Genomic DNA, 6,000 nt, shown 5'->3' with positions numbered 1-6,000 from the left:
GCCGGTGAATCATTGATTAAAGAACGAGCAGCCGCCAGGTTTAATGATTTTGCGGGATCCCTGGATGTAGTGGCTGGTGAACCGCTTCTTCTTCTTCCAAGAAGATTTAGACAAAACCGAGCTTGGATGGAGCTGAAGAGGCGAACGAATAAAAAGGCGCTTGCGGGGTTTATTATTGATAAAGTCATCGGAGGTTATTCAGTAGCAATAGCAGGTATCATTACTTTTCTTCCATTCAGTCCTAAGCAAATGATCGATTCACCATTGAGAGCATTAACCCCCATTATATTGTTATAACAGGTTCCCGGTTATGATAAAAAAAAAGAATGTAAATCCGAAGCCCACCTTAATCCATTCGTGGAATGCCTATTCCGGTCCTCTATTTACATAGCGAATAAGATTTAAAGAAGATGTAAACCGCCGTCACGATTGCATGACTATACAACGAGCACTTTAAATCTTTTGAGACAAGTTTCTGTGATTAACTATGTGATTTTTTCCAAATGAAGGGGCAAGTCTTTTACAAGAAAAACAAGGAATTCCCGAGTCTAAAGTTTCCTCATGTTTCTGACTAGGGGAGATAAGAGTTTTGGCTTACAGAGAGTGTTGGGTTCGTTCCTTTGGAATGAGGAAGCCGTTTGTTACAAGAAAGAGCAATAAATATCTCCAGTGTGGGAACGTCAACAACAACAAGATTAAGATGTAAACCCGGGCAAGGTTATGAAGGTTATAAATTTTTTAAATGGAACAAACTTCCTTTCCTAAATCTTAGCTCTTCTCTTTATTATTCGTCTACTGTTACTTTACTGGACCGGAAGATTGTAAACCGTGACGTCTCCGGGTCGTACGCCTGGAACAAGATTTCGTACAATTTTGGCGATTAAAAATCTTTTTATTGCAGAACCTTTCTTTCCACTTCCGTTGTTCAGGTTCTGAGGTCACGTTACAAAGTCAATTCATAATATGCGAATGAAGAATTTGCAAAATAATTTGAAGTCCCGGCCCGCTTTTTTCCCACTAATCAATTACGACCATCGAACAAACTTGGTTGACGAACATGGTTTATGCGCGGCTAATGTAGCGGCTTCTCGAGCATTTGACAAAATCACACCATCCATTTCAAATGGGATTTGTCCCGTGGACACACGAGCAATCCAACCCATAGGATTTACTTTTCCTCTTCCCATTCTCACTTATGTAGGTTTCCCCATAATAGGAAGATCTGCAAGAACTCTTACCCATATCTTACCATTTCTTTGTGATTGTCTGCTCATAGCACGATGGAATTGTCCGACTATAGCCTGACGCGCTGCTTCAATGGCTCGATATGAAAGACGACCAGCTCTACAACTTTTGGTGCCATATCTTCCAAAACCAACTTCTGTACCATCCATAAAAACACGCCTACTACATCTGCCTTTACGATATTTACAAAATTTCGTACGTTTCGGATATAGCACGCCCCTTCTTTTTTTGACTATCTGAGATCCGCACTTTGACGCCTGAGATTCCGTAATGAGTAGATACTTCCGCAGGAGCATAATCGATTTTCTGGTTAAATACATTAATCTTGTTCCAGACGGGAGCAAAAGAAGTCAATGAAGATTCAGATGCTAAGAAGTCAGATTCATCTTCATCAACGATTCATCAACGCACGATGGCGCTTAGCACTTAGGAGCAAAGATGAATCAACGTTCTGAGGCGCGACGCGCGAGGCGCGGAAGCAATGAATATGAGGATTCAAACGCGAGTGAGCGAGCGTTTACGAGCGTCAAAGAAAATAAGAAAAGAAGAAGGATAAGTAAAGTCAAGTAAAATAACTACGACAGTTCTTGAAGAACGATAACCGCTCCTGCTCGTAAACTCGCTTCACTCCCTTATGCTCCTGCTCACTCGTCTGAATCTTCACCCTCGTCTTCATCTTCACGCTCGTCTTCATCTTAATATTCACCGCTTCCGCGCCTTCGTTCTTTTTAATACTGAAAAAAGGTTCCTCTCGTAAACTCACCCCTAAGAACGTTATGAAATAAATAAAGTGACGAAGTAAAGGTTATGTTTTTTTAACATAAAGAAGTCACTTCTGGGAAGCAGCGAGTTAATAAATAAGCAAGTGAATGAACGAGCCAGCGAGCTGCGAGTGAAGTGCAACACTCGTAAGGCGCACAGCGCGCAGTGGATAAATCCATCAATATCAACTAGTCGTGACCATGTTTTCTTTCTTCTACTGACACTGAGCGAGCAGCAAGCATAGGTTATGAAGTCATTTCGGGGGGGGGCATGCGAGTGCTTGTACTCTTCTGCTATCAATGATACTAAAATCAAAAAAAAGTGAAATGTGTTTCGAAGAGATCGAGACGCTGTACTGTTTTCTTTACAAATTCCATACATACTAAGATGAAGGCGCGGAAGCAGTGAATATATTAAGATGAAGGCGCTTAGGAGCGTTCAGATGAATCTGAAGATGAAGGCATGACGAGCGTGAAGATGAAGGTGAGTGTGAATATATTAAGATGAAGGCGCGGAAGCGGTTCATATATTAAGATTCAGGCGCGAAGAGCGTGAAGATTAAGATGAAGGCGCGGAAGCGGTGAATATATGAGGATGAAGACGAGCGTGAATATTAAGATTCAGGCGCGGAAGCGGTCAATATATTAAGATTCAGGCGTAAGTGAGCGGGTGCGACATTAGGAGCGTTTACGAGCAGAAGGTTACGCAGCAAATGAAAAGGACATTCTTTCTTCAATTTTATCAATGATATCCTTCGTAAACTCGCGCCTTGGATAAGCTTCTTTTATGTTATTAACCTCTGAAACTCTTGAATTTAATGGAAGTGCATTCTTATTCTTAGCAAATAGCATTTCCTATTGATTTGTCCCCAGATGGACCTATGTTGATTCTGAATTATCCGTCGCTACGCTGCTCCCAAGGACTAGCAGAATCGAAATAGCGAAATTCTTGGGTCATCTCAATTGGTTCAAAAACAACACGTTTCTCTGGATCATCATAGCGTACTTCCAAATATCCACTAAGAGGAAAGTCTTTTCGTAATGGATGACCCTCGAAACCATAATCTGTTGATATACGGTGTAGATCCGGATGATTGATGAAAGAAACACCAGACATATCCCATACTTCTCGCTCCCACCAGCCAGCGGATGGAAATGGACTGTCTACCGGAGATATTCGTGTTACTTCATCCGCACATTCGAAATATGGCCAAGGAACCCGTGACCCCATTGAGCGCCCACGCCCAAAATCCACTCTGGTTTTTCAGCCGTCCGGATCCTATCAAGCTTCATCCTCGCGGCTGGTCCAGCCCATGGCCCGTGCGTGCATCCCAGAATCCTCCTCAACTCAACAAGCTCGTTCCTGTCTCATCCTAGCCAACCCCTCCATCTTCTCCCCGCTTTCGTGCCTCCGATTTAACTAAATCCTGCGCCTATCTCAATCCAACCAGTTGGTCAGTCTGGCAACTAACGGCTTCACAGGTTCTGAAATAACTTTGGTTGGTATTTCGTGTCTCCAAGCCGATGAAGATCTTTTACTTCGTAACCTCCAACATAAATCAAAATCAAAGATTCTTTTGTGGTTCAGAGCTTGGATTCGAAGATGAGGTTCTGAAAGAACTGATTAAATGATTTACTTCGTAACCTCTTTCGATGACTTCTTTTTATGGATAACCCTCCTGCTCGTAAACTCGCGCCTATCGTCTCCTCTGTCTTCAAACTAACCGGGTGACGACTCATTGATATCGGCTTGTCGTTGTCACGAATTTCATATGCCGCAAGCTGAGACCGTCGACTTTGCTTTGTGGTTAATAACCCGCTCACTCGCCCCTTCGGAACCTTAAGATGAGTGACTTGGGGAATAAAAAAAATAGGATGGGAGTAGTCGTAATCATCAATTGTCATGACCTCCCGATGAGGTGAGTATTGCCTTCTTCCATTTCTTCGTAACCTCAGAACTTCTTCTAATCCGTTTCATCTTCGCTCGTCCGCTCACTCGCGCCTGAAGTCGCGCCTTCGGATAACCTCTTCGTGACCTCAGAACCTGCTTCTAATTTGAGTTTAAATAAATAAGCGAATGAGAATGTAAGTAGTCACTCTCTCGTTTCATTGCATCCTGCGCAGGTGTCACTCGGGATCCGTGGTGCCTTTGTATTTAGATAACTTATTCAAAATATTCAATGAAGATTCAGATGTCACTGCTCATTGACTTCTTAGCCGCTTACAGTCTGTCCCGTCTTATCTTTCTTTGTTCATCACCAGCCTGTCTCCACATGAGACCCTCTTTCTATTGATGACTAAGAAAAAGGGCACTCTCTTTAATTTTATGTTTTCTGTTTTCTTTACTTTGACTTTGACTTACATCGTTTATCCGCTGGATAACGTTATCCAGCGGATAATTATCTTCAAGAGAAGTTCTTCAATAATTTTTTCACTTCGCCCCTCACTCGCTCCATCAGTCGCGTCTGAATCTTAATCTTCCCCGCTTCTGCGCCTTTCCTATTCAGTTTTGCTTGCCGCCTATTAAGAGAATAGGTCCCATGCGGCCCGCCTTTCTTCATCTATACCAGCCGCCATGCACGACCCCATAAGAACTCTTTCTTCACCCTAAGAAGCAGAACGCGCCATCACCTACAGCCCTTTCCTCTGCCAGGGACTTCAACGAAAACGGGCGGCATCGTCGTATGCTTGACATTAGTTTCCCTGCTCCCGGAGTACTCCTATGGCCGATCTGTCACCCATCAGGCTTGGTCCTGTCCCGCCCCCTAAGGGCACGGCTTAGTAAGTTATTCTCGCAGTGTGAGCTTCTATTAAAGTTCTTTGAGAAATTAAATTGTTTTCATGCTTCACTTTTTTATTTCATTGATTAGCATCACGTTTCTTTCTTTGATGATTATTCTTATCTTTTTATTATTCAGTGATTTTAATTTATGTTAAAAATAACTTCTTTCAGAACCATTCAATGGGTGATCCCTTGCTCTCAAGTTCGAGTGTTTGCTTGTCGTTTAGGCCGGTGAGTTACATTTCTGCTCATTGCAGTAACCTCCGGGGTTCTTCACACCTGGATAGCACCAGGACCTTGTGCTCCGGACTGCACTACCCGCCCTATGAAAACAAAATCAGTCTTGCGACGAGACGCGGACATTCCTCATGCTACGGTTCCCTCCGGTCCGTTCCCGGGTTGGGTTAGGGGAACATCCGAGCGATTGCCTTCGCACATCCAAACGTGCTCACAAGGTGCACAATAAGAATAAGACCAATAGAGACTTCATAAGAGACCATTTGAGCTGCAGATCGTAATGCTCCTAGAAAGGCATATTTCGAATATAGAGGAGTGAAAGTTCCCATTGAGAAAATAATTAACACGGGTGTACGTATGCGTGCAGGAAAGATAACAACTACCTCGGGGAGGTAGTTGATATCTACACACGCGCGTAGGAAATATCTATACCTCCTCGGGGAGGAGGTATATATATTACACGTGCATATATATTACAAGTGTGAGAGTTCTCTCACACTTCTCACTTTCATGATCACTTTTGTTATCTCTCCCTCTCTCGTTCTCTCATATTTTCTCACTCTCACTCACTCATGGATTCTCTCTTCCCATTTTCTTGTACACTCTTTCACTATCACTCTATTTCAGGTTGAGAAATAGAACCTGCTTTGAATCAATGCAGTTGCGTAAAGGCAAGGTATTCTTGAATTTTATTCAATTGTATGATCTTTAATTTGAGTTAGGATTTACACTTTTAATGAATAAAAAATGATTTAGATTTTATGAATGATTTGACTACGAAAGGTAATGATAAATGATTTATATTAATAGTCAACTTTCAGTGGCATATCTATAAATCGGAACATCATAGTTTCTAATTTTGACATATTATTTTTTCTGATAATCACTTAATTTGTTGTCTGAAATGCTCAGTAGATTCTGAGCATTGATTCTTTGTCATTGAATGTGATATTGACTGGTGAACCTGACTAGACC

Source organism: Wolffia australiana, chromosome 13, assembly GCF_029677425.1.
Source record: "Wolffia australiana isolate 7733 chromosome 13, ASM2967742v1".
NCBI lineage: Eukaryota > Viridiplantae > Streptophyta > Magnoliopsida > Alismatales > Araceae > Wolffia > Wolffia australiana.
This window is presented reverse-complemented; position numbering follows the sequence as displayed.